Here is a 22912-nt window from a genome sequence, read left to right on the forward strand (position 1 = left end):
TTAAGAGATGGAAATTAAATCTCCCTATGCAAATGAGAGGAGACTCCAAAGCAGCTTCTTTTAGAGGTTACTAGAGATGGGGGGGGACTGGCTGAGTTCTGCTCACAAAGCCGTGTCCTACCCTTTGAGCAGACAACCCACAGAAACTGGGCTTGCATTGGTGAGAAATTGACAATGTAAGTTTCTAGTTCTCAGCTATTAAATGAGAAGACGAGTTTTGAAAGCAGTTGCTCCCAAATTACTGAGGTCCAAATACCTGGGGCTAAAACCGGTGACACATATCTAAGGCTATGGTCTAATCTGATTTTGTACTGAGAATCACTAAGTGTCCAAAAACATTTTCAGTATAGTCTAGTCAGCTAGTGACTTCACAAGACAGTTTTATCACACTTGAGTCCTATCTTTTTGGCCAGAAAAGCCATTTTCAAATATTAAGCTTCAAGTATTTTACATTCTCTTTAGAACTGGTTTTGGTAATATGATTTTATTAGAAGAATATATGGGCCTACATTATAATGGAAATATAAAATGCAGTGTGTTTTTTAAAGTAATATTGTTGGTAAGGAGCTTTGCAGAGAGCAGGTACTGCATGTATACAAAGTATTGTTCAGATATGAAAGATGGGCCAAAAAACAAAGCTTGGATTTGGATCTTGATCTGCACTTCAAAAATTTCTGAAAGGCTTAGAACCTGGATTTTGGTTCAGACTCATGTGAATGTGAGTAAGAGTTCCAAGCCCTAAGCTTCATGATTTACAGCATTTCTGATAATTATCTACAGTAGTATGAGGAATTATAGCTGGTCTTTATGAATCAGGTAAATTTGATTCCATAATGAGGAGGGTAAGAAGAGGAGAAAAAAAAGTGTAACTTATTCATCCCTTGAAATATTTGGTTTACAAGTTTACTGGAAAGGGATTTTTTTTAAACTGTTTTTTAATAGCAAGAAAATTGCTTACTTTCATCTCAAATGAAAGGTGATTAAAAAAACCCAATTCAACAAGAGAGAATAAGTTCAGAGGTGGGGGGAAGAATGTGTCCATGTTGAATGTAATTCCTATTCATGGTGCATGAATATCTCATTACTGGAATGCTAATTATTTGTTGGCAATTACTGGATTAATAATTTGTTAATTTTTTTTCTTGTCTGTAGACCATTGACCTATTCTTCCTTCCCACCCCCCGTCCCGTCCCGTCCCGTCCCATCCCGCCTGTAGAACCTGGTACAGTGAAACAAGGTGAAAATCTTGTCTGGATTTTCAAAAGAAAACTAAAATACCATAAACCATTGTGCAGATTTGCCCAGTGCTCTTACTATTTTCTGATAGCACAACATTGTTTGAACATATCCAATTTAGCACCTCTATAGCTGTAGCACAATAGGATATTATCTTCTAAGTTTTTAATTCTGAAGACTACTGTACTTCCCAATAGCAAAAGAAAGATCTTCACCTCTCCTCCTAACACCCCAGTTCCTTATTCAAAATGTTTCAATATGTGGACCACTATGCAAAGCATAGTGAGCAACTCACCTTACAGACAGTGATTTCAGAAAACCAAGAATAGTAGAATGTGTATTTTTAAAAATGTCAATATAAGGATTTCACAGTTTCCTATACAATTCAATTTGCATACACAAATGTTTTGACTCTCAATATCCATGCACACAACTGTTATTATCTACATACTTAAACAAAAAGTAAATGTACTTTGATTACCACTTTAAAAAAAACCTTTCCTGTGACATCTATATTTTAATTTTTCCTTTCTATAACTAAAAAATAGCATTTTTATTATGCAGTGCAAGTCTCTGACTGATATTCTGAAAAACAGACTGTGTTAATTAGCTTGGTGATGGGTTTTTGTTTGTTCTAACTGGATGATAAAAAAAAGCATTTCCTAGGATATAAAGTACTACAGTGTTTTCCAGCTACAGTATCTGATTATGTAAGGGACAAGGAAACTGTTATCTGTGCTCATTTGTGTTTCTGTGTCAAACTTGCTTAAAATATTCTTAAAGTATTTGCTTCTATAGACTAAGAATCTTATTTAGATCTATAATAACATGAGATAATTCAGCTTTTGGTCAATGTACTGCTTAGTTTACAACAGAGTAAGTTGCTTAGTTTTTTTGTTGTTGACAAGCACAGGCCTACAACAAGTCTGTTTGAGACCATGCTTATATCAATTTTGTAGATTTCTTGTGAAGATTCCTTATATTCAGTGAGTAAGGGGAATATACTGCTAAAATACTTATTTTTCTTGCTTACTTGTTCCTTCAATAAATTGATTTGTCAGATTATTTTGGGTCTTTTAGAATGTGCCACTTAGAATTCTCTTCTTTTTCAGAAATAAAAGAAGCAGATTAAAGAGAAATTTTCAGATCAGTCGAACAAAATCTTGCAAATGCCCTATGAACAACATTTTAAGTACAAGATATTTTTAGCAGAAAAATATATTTTGCTCAGCCTTTACTTATAAAGGAGATTGTGAAAAATATCTGGTGAAAACAATGAACTCACAAGCCACTTTTTCTACCCACAACAGCAGTCATTGTGTATATTATAATAATCTAAAAGAGAGGGATTATAATTTTGGTGAGAAATTTTTCTCCAGAATGACAAATTTTATACCAGATCTCTGTTTTGGCTTTGTGTGTGTACCAAAATTGATTTGAAGTTGGTCAAATATGCAAATATAAATGCAAGTTAATATAGTTGTTTCAAATGCTTTTTGTCCAAATGTAGCTCAAATATTTTTAACTGTAAGAACTTAGTTTTGTGTATTAATCCAGAAACAAAATCATACTAAGTTTTGAATACAGACACAGTGAATATACAAAGTAGACAGCAAGTCTAGCAAAACCACTGCTTTCTGTTTCGTCAATAATTTATTAATTGGTTATTGTATCACTGAACTATAGATCATCTGGGCTTATCCAGACTTGATACAATCTTAGTGAAAGTGTAGAGACTTTCCTCCACCTCTTCATTTTTACTACACTGAAAACAAAGGAATTTTAACTGCAACACAAAACTTCATTAAAGAACATTAAGGGTCTAACACCTAAAACAAAAATAATATCACTTAGATTCAAATCATCTTTACTCTTACTGTGTAAAAAGTGTCTAAACTGAAGAGCTAAATTCTACACTTGAATATGTATACAAACACCATGGACTTCCATTGGGGAAACAGGTTTATCTGAAGGCAGAATTGAACCCAGATGATCACACAAACAGTTCTCTGTGTTGCACAACTTAGGAACATCAAGGTTTGTGGAGTATATTATTTCAGCCTTAATTCTGTTTTTCCTGGAGTTTGCTAGTATACTACTCCATCAGTGACAATTTGGGTGCTTAATTAATTATTTTACACTATCTTCTTCCTATTCAGTTATGTGCTGTATTTGAATCTTTTTTATTAACTTTTTACAACATGTTTTTCAACTGTGGATAGAACCACAATGTTAATGAACCACAATTATCTTTATAACTTATCTGGAAAGTTTAATGAAGCTTCATTAAAATTAACTCGATAGGATATTATTGGAAGAGCTGCACAAAATCTTTTTTCATTTATAACCTTTTAATTTTTTTTATTATAACTTATTCCAGTTTGCTAGGCAATAATTAGTGCATTCATTGAGAGCTTTCTTTTCTTAATAGCCTCACAAAAGCAGGACCTACCTACTGTATCTTAGCACTTAGTTAATCCTCTAGTCAAACACACTCAAGAAAATGAAAGCTACATGTCAATGTGAGGAATTGGTTAGATGCTTTTCATTTGATTCTTTTTTTCCACAGAAGACAATGTATAATGGTAGATGCATTATAATATACATATGTGTATTTACACCTAGAACTAAGTTACAAATGGCCATCCATAGTCTTGAAACTTTGCTTTTTCAAAGAAACTGACAATTTAAGTTTTGCAGGACATTTTTGGACAATAGACACAGTATCAAGAAAAACTCCAGTGTATATAATCAGGAAACTGCCAGAGGGTCATAAAATATGTATTCTGTTCATATGTGGATGTTTAAACTTATCAAATAGCACATATAATGTATTTAGTGGTTTTAGATGTTTCAAGTATAACATTTTTAGACTAAAAGTTAAACCATTAGTGTTTTATTTTGACATACAAACTGACCTGTTCCTTTGAATGCTACATATTTCCAGGAGGAAATTATAACTTTTTAAAGAAAATCTAAAATGCAACAGCAAAAACAAAGTACAGTACTGTCATTTTACTGATACCAATAGACTAAGTGTGGAATGAATCAATTATTGTAAGCACAGCCCCAATATAAATCACTAAGCGGCAAACCAACCTCACGCTTGTAAAATGAATCTTTGACAAGTATTCAAGGCTTCAGCATATTCTCAATAATGAGGATTAAGTACCCACAGTCCTGTGAAAGAAAAGTTTTATTCACTTACTAAGGAATATGTGAGTAATCATTGAGAGGTCAAATTAACTGAGGTTCTTTTTAAAAAAGGGCATCCAGTACAACATCTGCTAGAAAAATCAATGATAAATATGTCGATTTTTAGAAAAAGAGACTTAAGAAAAAGGTAGTATAATGGAATAACTTAATGCTGTATTTTTAAAGAATGGTGAAGAATTATGCTATCACAAAATAGTTAAGAAACTTTTTGACATTTTTGTGTCAAGAAACAGACTATTCTTTTCTGAATCAAGAGCAAACAATGATTTATGATAACCATGGGCAATTCAGTCAAGTCCAAATAATTCCTGATTCTACACTGAGGGATTATGTAAAAAAGGCTCTGGACTACTGTCGTTTAAAATAATTGCTTGTTTAATATTTTTGCACTGAAACTGAATTTGAATTTGATGTTTTACATGTATAGCTGAGCGCACTCTGAAAGATGTTCATATTATTTTGATGCCATAAATGCAAGTATCTTTAAAGAAGTCTTTATATTAAAATATAGTATATAACATTTTGGTATTCCAAACATTACTGTTTTGTGTCTTTCAGTTTAGTTTCCATGCAGTAATGTGAAATACAGAACCACTAGTGTGGCAACCGTAGAGCAACATCGTTGACAGAAATAAGGCATTATGTTCTAAGTCATCTGTATTTTAATTATGAATGAAAGCCTCTGCTTTAAATATGAAAATATTTTAATAATATTTCTTATATTTCCATACTCCTTTTATATAGTCCCAATAGAGATGTTTGTTTGTCAGTATATGCATTTGTTTTTATACTGAAAGGTTTGATTTTGCAAGCTGCCTTTAACTATTGGTATCACATGGATCTAAGTGCTTTCTGTTCAGTGAGATGAGGGAATTCAAAATGCCTGCAATAACGCTACATCGCATGATTTAATATATCCTCAAATAACATAACGAAAATTTTAAAAAACACAGCTAAATCCAACATCTATCATAGCTAACACATTTATCTGTTCATTAAACTCTTGCAATTCCTTCATAGTTTGTCCAAAATTAAGTGTATCTTCTATATTAATGGGTTGGTGTGTATCTCTGATTTTGCCACAATATACACTGTTTCTCTGGTCCAAAATGGTTAATTCATGCTTTGATCTGTTCATTCTATACTGAACAATCAATTCATTTACAAATGTGTGAATTATTTATGAATCTACTGAAAATGATTTAGCAAAAAGCCCCACACGTTTTATAGCAAAATCGTCAGCCATCTGAGTACCAAATTGTAATATGTAATTTTTCAGTTTACCAAGTTGTAGAAAATATATCTATCTTAAAAGCCTGTAATTAAAGAATGTTTAATTTAGATAAAAGCCAATGTAAGAGAAATAATTTAAATTAGTTACATTATTAAAAGAGTACTAAAAAGTATTAGAATAAATATTTCCCTTACAGCCCTTCCTCTATATAAGAGCCTAATTTATGATTATCTTGATGTTTAATAAGTTATGGCAGCTAAATTGTTGATTTAAAACATTATGGCAAAATTAAATATAAATATTTTGTTGCTAACATCAGGTGTATGCTCTTCTTTCCCTTGTTTATGTTTAGGTAGGAGTTTTAAAATTTTCATCCTGTGTCATTAAAGGTTCATAGGTGGTAGATTCATAACTGGCTAGCAAGCCAGTTTATAAAGAGGTGTTTGAATAACCATCTACACCTAGTTTACAAATGAGATAAAATTACGAGTTACAGAAAACATGTTGTACAAAAGGCTGAGAGCACGCTGCTGAAAAGACTAACAAATTAAACCGTATAAAAGAAGCAAAAGTGAAGGGCAATATTAAAATGTAGAAAGATAAACATTTGTTTCTGTTGTACAGGTGAAGGAATAGAATTTTGCAGTAAAAGTGTGGCATCTGGTGGTTCACGGAAGACATGGCAACCTTTTCCAGATAATAAACAAGATGGTGTCTGCTTGGAAGATTGTATCAATTTTGAATAAATGATCTTACATTACAGACTATAGCACACCTCTAGACTCCTATTTCACTCCCCGTCTCTCCCAATTTTTCTAAAATGTTTTTGTTTTCAAGTTTTAGAACATCTTTATTCCTCTCAAACAGAGTTTGAAATGGTTGCATGTATCCATCATAAGACTACATTGCCAAGTTCTCAAAAGTTATGGTAATAATGATTCACCTAAACCCTGAATTGGAGATGGAGGATATATGACAGCCTCACTTCTCACCATTATTGTTTCAAAAATAGAGGGGAAGGTGAGAGAGAAGATAATTGTTACTAACTAGAGGGCAGGAGGAAAAAATTTGGGCAGAAGGGGCATATAATCCAGTGTGAGTACTGAACTGTGTTTTATCAAAGAAAAAAAACCATAAACAATTCCTTTTCACCCATGCCTGCAGCTTTGGAGGGCCCCATAGAGTTAAAATAGGATTTTTTAAATTTTCATCCTGTGTCATTAAAGGTTTGTAGGTGGTAGATTCATAACTGGCTAGTAGAAGCCAGATTATAGAGATGTTTGAATAACCATCTACAACTAGTTTACAAATGGAGGTTCACTATGTGGAGTGAAATATTGAGAGGAAGGTACAGAGAGAAACACTACTTGACAGACAGTCATGATGTATATTTGAAACAAAAGACAGAATAATAATAATAAAAAATAATAAACCATCTTGTTAGTCTTTAAAGTGCTACATAGTTCTGTCTTTTGTTTCTGCTAAACCAGACTTACAGGGCTGCATCTCTGTCACTTTTCATGATGTATATTTGTTATTCTGAAAGGCACTTGAATACCATGAAGACGGGTGGGGTATATCAGATTCTGCATGCCATACACGCTACTGATCTCTTCCACAATGGCTCCTACAATTCAATTTTAAGTGGGACGGGAACAAGAGTAGCAATCAAACATATTGTAATATTTGCTGAGGTTATTGTTGATCTGTGGGATGACTACATATTATGCATATAGCAATAGGCTGCGTCTAGACTGGCATGACTTTGCAGAAATACTTTTAACGGAAAAGTTTTTCCGTTAAAAGTATTTCCGCAAAAGCGCGTCTAGATTGGCAAGTGCCTTTGCGCAAAAGATTTGCTTTTGCGCAAAAGCATCCGTGACCAGTCTAGACACAATTTTGCACAAGAAAGCCCCGATCGCCATTTTAGCCATCGGGGCTTTTTTGCGCAAAACAGTTCTTCCCTGTCTAAACTGGCCCTCTTGCGCAAGTATTCTTGCGCAAGAGGGCTTTTTCCCAAGTGGGAGCGTGAAAGTATTTGCGCAAGAAGCAATGATTTTGTACATTACAAAGTCAGTGCTCTTGTGCAAATTCAAGCGGCCAGTGTAGACAGCTGGCAAATTTTTGCACAAAAGTGACCGCAAAAGTGTTTAGCTGCCGCCAACCAAAGACCATGTTCCAATTGTGATAGAGACTCTACGGCTGTGTCTAGACTGCATCCCTTTTCCGTAAAAGGGATGCAAATTAGACACATCGCAATTGCAAATGAAGCGGGGATTTAAATCCCCCCTGCTTCATTTGCATAAACATGGCTGCCGCTTTTTTCTGGCTTGGAGCTTTGCTGGAAAAAAGTGCCAGTCTAGACGTGGATCTTTAGGAAAATCAAGCCTTTTCCGAAAGATCCCTTATTCCTCTTAAAATAAGGAATAAGGGATCTTTCGGAAAAGGCTTTATTTTCCTAAAGATCTGTGTCTAGACTGGTGCTTTTTCTGGCAAAGCTCCGAGCTGGAAAAAAGCGGCAGACATGTTTATGCAAATGAAGTGGGGGGGAATTTAAATCCCCACTTCATTTGCAATTGCGATGTGTCTAATTTGCATCCCTTTTACGGAAAAGGGATGCAGTCTAGACACAGCCTACATGTATACACACCTCTTACAAGCCTTCCCCTTTCTCTAAGGGCTGGAGGTTTCTCTCTCCCCACCCCTACATATCTCCTCAAAACACCACTCTAGTATTTGGGATTTGGACAAGTATCTTGGCTGAAATCACAACATCAAAAGCATAATCTACTGACCAAACAGTACAAAACTAACAACAGCGTCTTTGACTGAAACATCAACAACATAGAACATGTTGCTTAAGCACTAACTGCTACTAAAAGGAAAGAAGCGTGGGGGTGCAAGAGAAAGTGAGAGCTCCAGTATGGAGCTGGGAATGAGGAGTTTGGGGTACAGGAGAGGACTCTGGATTGGGAGTGAGGGGTTCAGAGTGCAGGAAGGGAATTTAGACTGGGGGCAGGAAATTGGGGTGCAGGTTCCAGGAGGGAGTTTGGATGCAAAAGGGAGCTCAGGGCTGGGGCAGGGATATGAGAGGGGGTTCAGGGTAGGGGCTTGAAGCACAGAATAGGATGAGGGTGCAGGCAGCACAGCAATTACCTCAGATGGCTCCTAGAAGCAGCCAGCATATCAGTCTGTCTCCTTGGCTACGTCTATATTGCACCCTTCTTCTGCAAAAGTTTATGAAAATGAAGTGTGGAATAGCATATTGCCAGGCTTCATTTGCATAATTAATTAGGGGGCCATTTTTGCACTAGAGGCTTTTGTGCAGAAAGGAGCTGTGTAGACAGCTCCTTTTTCCACAAAAAACCCCTCTTGTGCAGGAGCCATTCCTCACTTTTTCAGGAAGAACGCCTCTTGCGCAAGCGGGTGTTTTTGCGCAAAAAGGAGCCATCTACCCAACTCCTTTTTGCACAAAAGCCTCTTGTGCAAAAACGGCCCCTAACTAATTATTCAAATGAAGCATGGCAATATGCTACTCCATGCTTCATTTGCATAAACTTTTGCGGAAAAAGGGTGCAGTATAGACGTAGCCCCCAATTCAAGGGCAGTCAGTTGGCTCTGCACATTGCCCCTGCCTGTAGGCACCACCCCCACAACTCTCATTGGCTGTAGTTACCAACCAATGGGAGCTGTGGAGCAAGCGCTCAGAGTGTGGAAAGCATTCAGAGCCACCCCTACATTTGGGACATGAAGGCCACTTTCAGGAACCACGTAGAGTTGGGTCGAGAGTCTGCTTGCACCACTGTGGGCAGCCAGCCTGACCTTTACCAGCCTGGTCAGCACTGCCACCAGGGTCTCTTCCCTATTATTCTGGGGAAAAATTGATACCTAAGAACAGACATACTGGGTCAGACCACAGGTAAATCTAGCCCAGTATTCTGTCTGCCGACAGTGGCCAATACCAGATGTACCAGACTCAGAGAGAGGGATCACAACAAGTAATCCTCACGTGATCCCTTCCCTGTCACCCATCTTCAGAAAAACAGAAGCTAGGGACAGCATTCCTAGCCATCCTGGCTAATAGCCATGGATGAACCTAACTGCCAATAATCTATCTAGCTCTTTTTTGAACCCTGTTGAAGTTCTAGCCTTCACCACATCCTCTGGCAAGGAGTTCCACAGGAGTTCCACTGAGTGAAGTAAAACTTCCTTTTGTTTGTTTTAAACCTGCTGCCTATTAATTTCATTTGGTGACCCTTAGAGTTCTTATATTGTGGGAATAAGTACATAACTTTTCCTTATTCACTTTTTCCATACCAGTCATGATTTTATAGACCTCTATTATATCCCCCCTTTGTCTCCTCTTTTCTAAGATGAAAAGTCCAAGTCTTTTAATCTAATTTCATATGGGACCTGTTCCAAACCCCTAATCATTTTTGTTGCCCTTTTCTGAACCTTTTCCAATGCCAATATATCTTTCTCGAGATGAGGTGACCACATCTGCATGCAGTATTCAAGATGTGGGCGTATCACGGTATTATATAGAGGCAATAAGATATTCTCTGTCTTACTCTCTATGCCCTTTTTAATGACTCCTAACATTCTATTTGCTTTTTTGACTCCCGCTGAACACTGAGTGGATGTTTTCAGAGAACTATCCACAATGACTCCAAGATCTTTTTCTTAAGTAGTTGTCCCCATCATATTGTATATATAGTTGGGATTATTTTTTCCAATATGCATTATTTTACATTTATCAACTTTACATTTTAATTGCCATTTTGTTGTCCAATCACTAAGTTTGGTGAGATCTTTTTGAAGCTCTTCACAGTCTACTTTGGTCTTAATTATCGTCAGCACTTTGGTATCATCTGCAAATTTTTCCACCTCACTGTTTACCCCTTTCTCTACATCATTTATAAATAAGTTGAATAGGATGGGTCCCAGGACAGACCCTTGGGGTTACCTCTCTCTATGCGGAAAACTTACCACTTATTCCTACCCTTTGTTTCCTGTAGAATCATAGAACAATAGAGCTGGAAAAGACCTCAGAAGTTCATAAAGTCCAGCCCCCTGCTCTAGGCAGTACCAATCCCAACTAAATCAACCCAGCCAGGGTTTTGTCAAGCGAGACTTAAACACCGCTAGGGATAGAGACTCCACTACTTCCCTAGGTAACCCATTCCAGTGCTTCACCACTCTCCAAATGAAATAGTTTTTCCTAATATCCAACCTGGACCTCTCCCACCACAACTTGAGACCATTGCTCCTTGTTCTGCCATCTGTCACTACTGAGAACAGCTTTTCTCCATCCTCTTTGGAACCTCCCTTCAGGAAGTTGAAGGCTGCTGTCTTCTAACCATTTCTCAGTGCATGAGAGGACCTTCCCTCTTATCCTATGACAACTTACTTTATTTAACAGTCTTTGGTGAGGGACCTTGTCAAAAGCTTTCTGGAAATCTAAGTATACTATATCCACTGGATCCCCCTTGTCCACCTGTTTGTTGACCCCCTCAGAGAACTCTAGCAGATTAGTAAGGCATGATTTCCCTTTATGGGGAATCCTGAATTATGCATCTAGGCTCTGGCTGTGTCTACACTGGGCCATTTATTCCGGAAAATCAGCCGCTTTTCTGGAATAAGCTGCGAGCTGTCTACACTGGCCCTTGAATTTCCGGAAAAGCAACGACGCTCTACTGTACAAAATCAGCCGATATTCTGGAAAAGCTACGCTGCTCCCGCTCGGGCATAAGTCCTTATTCCGGAACACTGTTCCGGAAAAGGGCCAGTGTAGACAGCCCAGTAGTCTTTTCCGGAAAAAAGCCCCGATCACGAAAATGACAATCGGGGCTCTTTTCCGGAAAAGCGCGTCTACATTGGCCACAGATGCTTTTCCAGAAAAAGGGCTTTTCCGGAAAAGCAGCCTGCCAATGTAGACGCTCTTTTTCCGGAAATACTTATAACGAAAACTATTCTGTTTTAAGCATTTCCGGAAATTCATGCCACTGTAGACACAGCCTCTCTGTATACTGAAGAGAGAGAAGCAACTGAGACTGGAATCCCAAAAAGCCAGCATATTAGCAAGGAAGTCATCTCAGTTAGTCAAAAGTCCATGGAGAGTTGTAAGACAAGTATTTGCAGCTCAGGCTCTTAAAGTGCTTTTATCTACTTGTGAGGTAAATCATTATTTTACTATCACCCTTTTTAGCAATGAGTAATTTGAGGCAATGAAAGGATATGACTTGGTTACAGTCATGTAGTGTTAGGGTATGTCTACACTTGAACCCTCTTTTGAGAGAGGGATGCAAATGAAGACATTAGAAATTGCAAATGAAGCCAGGATTTAAATAGCCTGTGCTTCATTTGCATATTTGTGTTATGGTGCTATTTCGAAATAACAGATGCTGTTAAGATGCGGTTATGTCGAGAGGAAACCTTTCTCTCAAAATAACTGATAAACCTCATTATATAAGGAATAAGGGTTATTTTGAGAGAAGGGTTTTCTCTCAAAATAACTGCATCTTAACAGTGTCTTATTTCAAAATAGTGCTATTTCGAAATAGCACCATAACACAAATATGCAAATGAAGTACAGGCTATTTAAATCCCGGCTTCATTTGAAATTTCGAATGTCTTCATTTTCATCCCTCTCTTAAAAGAGGGTGCAAGTGTAGACATACACTATTAGGCTACATTTAATAGTATAGTAATAAAATCTTTCGAAAGAGGCTTTTTCGAAAGTATCTTTCAAAATAACTTCTTTTGAAAAAAGTGTTTAGGCAACAAGATTTTTCAAAAAAGTGGCTCACTTTTTCGAAAGAGTCTAGATGCTCTCTTTTGAAAAAGCCCTGTTTTCATACAATAGCGCCTTTTTTTAAAAAAGATGACTTTTGAAAAAAGGCATTATTCCTCATAGAATGAGTTTTACTGCCGTCGACAAAACCGCCGCGTTCTTTTGATTTACTGTCAACAGAACACGGTGGTAGTCTAGATGCAGGTAAAGTTTTTTCTGAAAAAAGGCCACTTTTAAAAAAAACAAACCTCTGTAATCTAGACACACCCTAAGTGTCAGGGCTGGGACTAGAACTCAATTGTCCTTAGTCTTCTATATGAGTCTCAAGACCATCCTTCCCTATTTATTCTTGTAATGTTTCCTTTCCTCTGTTCAAAGTCAGACTCTGTGCCTTTTCTTTCCTTCATCATTCACCATGCTCTCCTTCTTGCCATGTGGCCCTTTTCTTGCCCTACTACAAAACTGATCATCTCATCTCCCTTTCCTGCAACAAGAACCAGTAGTGCGACACTCTGTCTCAGTTTCTTCACCACTTCGGATAGCCCTCATTTAAAAGGTAACTTGGCCCTCTGGCCAAGCCTCTTTGAAGAGTTCCATCCTTCCCAGGTTATCAACATCCTAACACAAAGTCTTCACCCTGGCTGAAGCTGAGCCCAGCCCCTCCTTAGCAAAACACCTGTCTTCTCACATCAAGCTCTTCCTGGGTTCCTTTGGAGTGTTTCCTTCTCTTTCTTAAGCTGGCCTTTCCCAGGCTTTTCTTCCAGACACTTCCACAGGCTTCTGCTCTCCCTCAGCCAGCCCATCACTGCTGGGCTTTCCTCCTCACTCCCTAGCTTCTAGTTCAGCTCTTCTTCGTCTCAGTCTCACCAGCATCCTCCTAACCAAGGCCTCTCCATTCTTGAGACCTACTTGCTCTTCTCTCCAGTCAGCCCCCAACTACTGAGCTTTCCTCCTTTGAAGTCCTGACATCCTGCTGTACAGGTAGGCTACGTCTAGACTGGCCACAAATTCCGGAAAAGGGATGCAAATCAGGTAAGTCAGCATAGGGAAATCCGCGGGGGATTTAAATATCCCCCGCGGATTTAAATAAACATGTCCGCCGCTTTTTTTCCGGCTTGGGGAAAAGCCGGAAAAAAAGCATCTAGACTGGCGCGATCCTCTGGAATAAAGCCCTTTTCCTACCTTCAGGGCTTTATTCCAGAGGATTGCGCCAGTCTAGACGCTTTTTTTCCGGCTTTTTCCCAAGCCGGAAAAAAAGTGGCGGACATGTTTATTTAAATCCACGGGGATTTCCCTATGCTGACTTACCTGATTTGCATATACTTTTCCGGAATTTGTGGCCAGTCTAGACGTAGCCGTATAGTGGTGCAGGGCTTGCTGAACTGGGCTGACTAGCAACAAGCCTTTTACCCCTAAAAGCAGCTTCTATTTCATCCCCCTCTTATTATCAGACCTCTCCCTACCGTAGATAACTCTCTTGCTTGTTCTTCCAGCTGCATTGAGTTTCTTTGCAACCTCTCTGTTTCAGTCTCCCTCATAATATGACCATTTCTTGGGGCTGGAATGCATTGTTTCTCAGGTCCAGGAAGAACTACTGCTGGCCAGCTATTCCTCCTTACTTCCTGCCTCATAGTGCTTTACTAAGAGGCACAGTGGTGATTGGATAATAGTGGAGAAGGAAGAGAAAGTTTTCTCTATCTGTGAGAAAACCCTAAAAATAGCCTCTACTAGTACTATCCTTGTGAGTGACACTGACATTTCAGCTGAGGAACAAGAGGGTATCATCAAGGGCAAATATATGACTATCACTCCGCATGACTAGATCTCTGGAGGGCAGGTATAGCTACATGACACAGGGTTTCAGCATGGTTCCTTTTACCCACCACTCTCTGCTTCTTCTTCTTCTTCTTATATTGCTGTAGCCTGTAAGAGGCCCAATTATGGACCAGAACACCATTGTACTATGAATTGTACAAGCACACAACAAAGAGATGATTCATGCCCCAGATAGCCAGTAGCTACTTCTCAGTAGCCATATCTTCATTGCTCCCCTACCTAAGACCACTTCGTGCAGCATAATTTATTGCAAGCAATCTTTCCAGTCTGCCCAGTCAATAACAGCTGACTCTGAAATTACACAAATCTTGCATTGTTAACAGGATTCTTTACTCTCAGTCGGTGGGTTAAAATTTAATACTCCATCCCAATTAAGCACAACAAGAGCTGCTAGAAACAGTAATTGGACCCAACTGTTTTCTCATTTCTGTTAGCTCTCAGGATACAGATTTATCTCAATAGTGTGTGGAGCCTACTTAATGTAAACTTCATCAAGTGAGCTAGCCAACAAACTTGCAGTGCAGAAAGGAAATGGTTAAACATCCATTTAATGGAATTTTATTGTTTGCAGATGCCTGAAGACCTCCTTGTGAGTGACTGAAACCGATTTTTAAAAATAAGCACTATTTAGAGAACAGCCCCTCTAAATAAAAACTTGTAATACCAACAATCATGCAGTGAATGTCACTCTATGTAAATAACACACCTTGTGAAATGAATGTAGGTGCTTTACAATCAACTTATGGCAGCACTACAGACAGTCAAATCTCTGGCAAAATATTAAGCCTATTAAATACAAGGCTTTTTGCCCATTAAGCACTTTATTCTAAACAGTCTGGGCAGCACGAGGTGCAGCAGACTGCTGGCTAAGCACTAACCTGCAGGTGCTAGTAGAGGAGAAATCCTTTCATTGTAGGAGAAGGTTTTATGAATCAGAATGGCTTAATGGATGGTGGGATGGTTTTTGTTATTTCTTTTTTTCAGGTAAAACATGCTCATTGCTACTACCTTGTGTTTGCTGTGGGTGCCAACAGAAGTACTCAGAGGCTTTTGTGCAACCACAACCCTTGTGACCACCGAGTTATATCTTCCACTGCATAAATGAGCATATCTATCAATGGTAACACTGCCAAGTCTCACAATATTTTTTTTTCTTAAAAGATCAATCCCTGGAATTATGCCAGTGCAGGTTTTGGTGTAATCAGTGTGCAAACTCTATTCCTTACGGATGCACAAAAAAATCTTGAAAATATGATCCAGACAAATTTTTGTAGTCTAGCTGAACCCAGAGCAACTAAGAATAATCCTTTCAGCCCTGCATTACATGGGGAAGCCTTTTATAACAGCTGCAGCTGAAACTGAGAATCAGGACCCTTTCTACGTGTGCTCTCAAAGGATACATCTACACTGCATGCTTATTTAGAATAAGCTGTTCTGGAAGAAATACTCCAAAGTAGCTTATTTCAAAATAGCACATCTACACAGCAAATGACCATCAAAATAGCACTGAGCTATTTTGAAATAGAGTATCACACTTATTGGATGCCAAATCACATTTAAGGCTACGTGGAAGCACTTCAGGCAGGGCATCAAGACATCACTCTCTTCCTAGAGCTGCTGCCTGCGGCTAACTGAGGCTCAAGATTAAAGGGACCTCCCTGTACCGCTGTATCTCAGGCTCCTCTCTTTTGCCTACCTCCTTAAGTAACAACAAACCCATTCCACTCCCTTGCGGACACCTCAACTCTCTAGCCATGGAGCCGGAGCTGCCTCCAAGCACTTGATGGCTCTTATCTGTCATGCTGCAGTTCCTGTAGTGGTATCTGCAGGCTGCCTTCCTGTTTCTGCAGGAACACAACCCCCAGCTCTTCATGGAGAACCTCATAATCTCTCTGCGGGCACAGCTCATGCAGCTGGACCCACCATGCACTGCCTCTTCAGATGTCTGGACACCAGTTCTGACTGGTGGGACTGGCTCATTATGGAGCAGTGGGACAACCAGCAATGGCTCCAGAATTTCTGCATGCAGAAGAACATCTTTCTGACCTTTGTGAATGGCTTGCCCCTGCCCTCATGCAATAGGACACTCACATGTGAACCACCATCCCCCTCAAGAAGCAGGTCACCATTGCCATCTGGAAGTTCACCATGCCAGGCTATACATCTGGAACCAGTTCGGCATGGGGAGATCAATGGTCGGGGCCGTAGTCATGCAGGTATGCTGTTGTCCCAGGAGGGCTGTAAAGGAGTACCCTATGGAAAGAGGGGGGAGGTTGTTGGTGGTGGAAGCCCCCTCCCAAGAGGTTTTTCAATCCCTCCCTCATAAAGTCCTGTCGGCGGATGGGATAAGTAAGGGAGTTGCTCCTGGTGTGGGAGGGGAGGGGAAGAGGGAAGGAGAGCTTGATGACTTCCCAGGGGCTCTGGCAACTCTGTGATTCTCTGTTTCTCCCTCTACATGTGGTGACGGCCATCAACCTCAGCCATGTGGACCCCATCGTCACCAGCTTTCGGAATAGGCATTATTCCTCGTGGAACGAGGTTTACAAAATCCAGCATAAGCCACCCATTATTTTGAAATAACGGGCTTGCTGTGTAGACGCTCGCAAAGTTATTTCAGAATAATGTCCGCTATTCTGAAATAATGCTGCTGTGCAGACATACCCAAAGAGTGTCCTCCTGTAAATGAATGGTCACTGTGAATGATAATGAGTAGTCATTGAGCCAGGAAAGGTGAGTGATGACAATTCTATAGTCTGCTGGTTAGAGTACTTTTGAATCTATGGGAAACCCAAGTTTCAATCCCTGCTTCAATGGTTTGTGTAAAGCAGAACAGCCAACAGGAAAGATTGAGAAGACCCACAGCAGATTATCCCATAGTCTAGTGACTAAGACATGCTCCTGCAATGTCAGAAACCCAAGTGCAAATCCTTGCTACAATTCACAAAGACGAAGGAATCGAGCATTGGCCTCCTGCATCCCAGATGAGTTACAAGGAGGTCCCTGTCTCCACCTCCTCCTGTGATAAAAATCTCAAAAGTTAAGTGAAAAATTTCAGGTTGAGTCAAGCAGTTCATTCCTTCAACTAACTCCAACTGTTTGAAAATGTTTGAAAAATTCATCTTTGGTTTGACTAGAAACTACACTTTTAAAAATAGTTTTTGGACTTGCTAGTTAAACCAAAACAGCATTATACACCCAGCTTTAGTCTGTGGGATCCCTGTCTCATTTGCTGCAGAAGTTAGAAGGTGTGTAGTGAATAAGGCAGAGGACTATAGGAATGGATAGGATGGTCTCATCGTTAAGGCCAAATTTGTATGAACAATGCTCAGCCTGCTAAATCACACCTCAGGTTCTATGTTCAGAGTGGGGGTAGGGGAGTGTGCTACTTTGAACAAGTCCTAATGCCTTTGTATTAATTATGGGGTCTGTTTCTGGTATCTCAATGGACAGCGCCTTCCAAGATAATGTCTGAAAGAACAGCTCAGCATAGTCTACATTGGCTTTTGCTAGGTCTCCATTACTTCTATTCTTTGGGCTTTTTTGGAGCTTATCTTGGTTAGGACTGTAGGCAAAACCTTAACTAAGCTCAGAGCAAGAGATATGTAAACTGGTTTAATGCAACAAATATGTCTCCTTGGCTCCCTCACTTAAAGAATAGCCACAGTTACAAAAATATTTAGAAATTTTGAAAAACAGTATGTTAAACCCTATTGGGAACTTAAGTGCGCTAGTATTGAGAGGCTTAATCATCTTTGTCCATGTGCATCTGACCAGGTGGAAAACTCACTGCATGTTCCTGATCTTGTAACCTGTACTGTCACCCAAGAAAGAAATAGTTATCTTCATTCCTGGCCTATATGCCCTTTACAACATCACCTCAGAAATTAGCATACTTGCTTTTTAGTGATAATGTTTAAATTATACATGCTGTCTCCTTATTTGTGTGGTCAGCCATAAAAGTAAAAAAAAAAATAAAAAAAAATAAAGTATGTTAAGGAGAGGCTATTCCTGAGCTAAATGGAATAAAACATTCCTAATATTTTTTACTTTATTCTCATATATTGTTTCAGGAGGTGGTTTTAGGGAAGGGTTCATTTTGTGATTTTCATTTTTAAATCTTGTCTCTGTTTTTTGGAGTTGAAGTCATTTAAATTTTGTATTTGTTTAGTGTATTATGCACAAAGGCCTGTGTCTGAGTGACTAGATTAGTAATCTTCAAACTGCCAAAATGTTTTAGGCAGTTGAATACTAACCTGGAGAACTGGATTCTACCCCCGCTCTGCCACAGAGCTCCTATGTGATGTTAGGCAAATCACTTAAACCAAACTTTTCATAGGTGTTGTGGCACAGGCAATGTTAATCTGTGAATATCCTAACTTTTGACTTTGCAAGCTTAATAATGTTCTTTTAATATTGTTTTTATGAACAATAATACTAACAGGAAACTTAAATACATAAAGAATGTAAAAATATGTACATCCCTTAATCATCATTTTAAAATGTGTACCTATAAAAATAGCAATTAAAGGCCTTTATTCTGCAACTGGAGCTGTGACAGCAGACCCTGGTGCTCTTTCATTTCCTGAATGGGCCCCAATTTCAAATGCATTTTGTAGGTAAACCAAAAGACTTTTTCATGCCAAAGTTTACTTTCAGTATTATGCATTTTTCCTGTCATGGTGGAGGCTATCACAAATATCTAAACAGTTCAAGAAGCCCATATCCATGCACAGCTTTGGGTACTTGTAATATCAATCATACTTTCATGGGAAACAAAGAACCCAGAACTTCTCAGTGAAGCAAAAGGTTTTTGTTGAACTATGTCTTCAGACACGTATCTGCATTTAATTTTAAAGCTACACATGTATCCTGTTAATAATGTAGAGTCTTAAAGGAAATTCTAGAGTGGGAGAAGCTATCATCAACTTCTCAAATAATATCTTAGGGTATGTCTACACTACAAAGTTAATTTGAACTAACAGACATTAGTTCGAATTAACTTTGATAGGCGCTACACATAGAAACCGCTAGTTCGAATTTAATTCAAACTAGTGGAGCGCTTAATTCGAACTAGGTAAACCTCATTCTACGAGGACTAAGCCTAGTTCGAATTAAGTAGTTCGAATTAAGGGCTGTGTAGCCACTTAATTCGAACTAGTGGGAGGCTAGCCCTCCCCAGCTTTCCCTGGTGGCCACTCTGGGTACCACGAGGGAAACTCGTCTGCTCCCCTCCCAGCCCCGGAGCCCTTAAAGGGGCATGGTCTGGCTACGGTGCCTGTGCCAGGTGCAAGCCTGCCAGCACCCAGGCAGCAGACCCAGCACCTGGCACAGCACTAACCAGCCACCCGCTGCCACCCAGCCCTCTGCCTCTTCCTGGGACCAGGCTGACAGCTCCCGGGAGCCTGCCCAGGTCCGCAATAGGCGGGCGCCCACCTGGTCTAGTGCAGAGATCATGGACCTCATCCACAACCTCCGCACTAGGCACAGGAAAGTGGCCATCTAGGGCAGGATAGCTGCCAGCCTGGCCACCCAGGAGCAGGTTTGCATGAAAATCAGGGTGGTCCAGTGAGACCCTGAGCCCTGAGCTTAGAATGGCCGTACTGGGTCAGACCAAAGGTCCATCTAGCCCAGTAGCCTGTCTGCCGACAGCAGCCAACACTAGGTACCCCGGAGGGGATGGACCGATGACAATGACCAAGCCATTTGTCTCGTGCCATCCATCTCCAGCCTTCCACAAACAGAGGCCAGGGACACCACTTCTACCTGGCTAATACCACTCCATGGACCCAACCTCCATGAATTTATCTAACTTCTCTTTAAACTCTGTTATAGTTCTAGCCTTCACAGCCTCCTGCAGCAAGGAGTTCCACAGGTTGACTATTCGCTTTGTGAAGAAGAACTTTCTGTTATTAGTTTGAAGCTTGCGACCCATCCATTTCATTTGGTATCCTCTAGTCCTTCTATTATGGGAACTAATGAAGAACTTTTCTTTATTCACCCTCTCCACACCACTCGTGCTTTTATAGACCTCTATCATATCCCCCCTCAGCCTCTTCTTTTCTAAGCTGAAAAGTCCCAGTCTCTTTAGCCGCTCTTGATATGTGACCTGTTCCAAACCCCTGATCATTTTAGTTGCCCTCCCCTCTCCCACCCTCTCTCTTCCCCTCTCCCACCTCCTTTTCCCAGTCTCCCCGAGTTTTGGTCAATAAAGAGAGTTTCTGTTTTTGAACACAGGTGTCCTTTATTTTGTACATCAGAAAGGGGAGCTAGGGAGGGATAAGTGGAAGGAGGTGAGGAAGGAATGGGGTACGAGCCCCCGATGGGGAGGACTGGGGTGGCTCTGCGGGCTCCTTGGGGTGGAAGCTCTCCTGCAGCCCCCCGATTGATCTCCCCCTGCCCCCGGATTGCAGCCTGAGGCAAGTGCAGCCGGTCTGATGGCCGAGTGCTGTGATGTGCCGAGTGTGGGCACTCAGGGCACTCCAAGCCAGAACTGCTTTGCAAGCGGGGAACCCCTGAGAACTGTCTGTCCGGGGTGGGGGTCGGGTCCCTTTAAGTACAGCCCTCGGCTAGCCTGAGACAGCAGCTCCACGCTCTAAGTCCTAATCTGATGCCCTGCCAGCACTGCTTCCGGCCATCCTTAACCTCAGTTCAGGGTCCATTCAATGTGGATATGCTAGTTCGAATTAGCAAAACGCTAATTCGAACTAGTTTTTAGGTCTAGATGCACTTGTTCGAATTAGCTTAGTTCGAATTAACTAATTCGAATTAAGTTAGTTTGAATTAGTGCTGTAGTGTAGACATACCCATAGAAACAAGAAAATGGCTTTAGAGTGTGTTAGGGAACTTAGCAGTACTCCTTCCTACAAAATGTAGGTTTTTCTGGGACAATGTGTTTCTCCTCTCTACGTACTAATCAGACCCAAACCTGTTTAATTTATAAGATATGATAACATCACAGACTGAAATGATATAAAAGTAGTAAGTGCTTACAAACTTACATTAAAAGCTGATGCATTTAGTGGTGAATACATCTTTTATAATTCTGCCACTTAAAAACTATTCTGAAACATTTAATCAAGCCTTTATACAATCTTCTCAAGTAAGTGTTGAGCCAGAGGGAAAGTTTATTGATCAAAGGTGATATATCCAGAAGCAATATACTGTTTACAGTAAGTTGTCACTCAATTGAATAATGATTTAGCCATTTACAGGGAAAATCCTTACAAGTAGAGGTCTAATATGGTGATACTCAGTCTTCATGATAGAACCACCTTGCCAAGAATAAGTTCCGTAAAGCACTTCACACAAATTTTATTGAAACTCCTATAGAGTACTTTATGTGAAAGATACAGAAGCACATAAAGTATTGTGCAGTAAATTTTGTAATGAAGGGCCGCAAATGGCTTGTTAAAGTTCCCTAGGTGGATGTCAGGTCTCAAAGAAAGTATCATTTCTAGCCTGCTGTATCTTTTCCAATAATTTGTAGCATACCAACATTTTGTCAATGAAGTGTAACTACAGGCAAATGAGTCAATGGTTAGCATAAGCTCTCTAGCTCAGATCAAGAGATACTCATGGATTCTGTCTATCAAATAGTTTAACATCTAGTTGTAAACTAACTATGAATTCTATTAGTTAGCAGCCTGGGCCCTTTATGGCTGTGTCTACAGTACCAGGTTATTTTGAAATTAGTTAGTTATGTTGAGAGTTATTATTTCACAATAAGCCTCTTCCTCTTCACAAGCAGGAGTTATTTTTTCAAAATAACAAGTCCTTTATTTCGAAATAAAAGGCTTGGTAGTGTGGCTATTTGCCTTGCTATTTCAAAATAAGGGGAGTTATTTAGAAATAACTCCCCAGTGTAGACATGCCCTAGGAGTCCAATCCTGTGACATGCTAAATAGAGGTGAGCAAATTTGCTGTGAATAATTTATTCAGTGAGGTTAGCTTCTTTCTTCTCCTACTTGAATGTCATTGAACAGATCATGATTTCTTCCAATGTAGTCATTATTAACAATTGTGGGATGATTTTTGTAATTATGTGGATTGAGTGAAAGTAGTTATCTATGAAGATTTGCTATTAGTCATTTGAAGTATGTTGGTTTATTGAGAGAATTCATATAAGTCACATGCTGTTGATTCTGTTCCTTGACTTATAGTGCTATTACTCATTCAGAGAAATTTAATATTAGATCTGCATGCACAAATGCACATATGACTTTGAAAATCACTTTTGCTAAACATTCATGGTAGTAGAAATGTGTTTACATGAATGTTCATGTCAAGCAAACATTAAAGCAGAGTGAAACATCTTTCTTACCTATCAGTGCTTATCCAGTGCTTATCGCTGTCGTATCTCAATTTGCACAAGGATTAAAAAGCATGGGAAGATCTGACTGGTCACAGCAAATTCATTTTAAAATTCAAGTGAACATTCCACGGTACAGTATTAATTCAGTTCTGATGTTGAGCATCTGCTTCAAGGTGCCATTAATTTCAGTGAGTGGAAGTTTCTCCGTACTTTGCAGGATTGAGCATTATGTGCTGAACACCATGTTCAGCAATGTTTACATTCTTGTAGGGCATATTCATTAATG

At 39.5% G+C, this 22912-nt stretch overlaps 1 long non-coding RNA gene across 1 annotated transcript; it reads left to right on the forward strand.

Moving 5' to 3' along the window:
- The first annotated feature begins 25 nt into the window (after positions 1-25).
- Positions 26-6453, forward strand: LOC142827669 (uncharacterized). Its single transcript, XR_012902376.2, has 3 exons — positions 26-176; positions 1153-1237; positions 6311-6453. It is a non-coding gene; the product is annotated as an uncharacterized LOC142827669 (long non-coding RNA).
- Positions 6454-22912: the final 16459 nt, after the last annotated feature.

Source organism: Pelodiscus sinensis, chromosome 3 (assembly GCF_052426305.1).
Source record: "Pelodiscus sinensis isolate ZL-2025 chromosome 3, ASM5242630v1, whole genome shotgun sequence".
Lineage (NCBI taxonomy): Eukaryota > Metazoa > Chordata > Testudines > Trionychidae > Pelodiscus > Pelodiscus sinensis.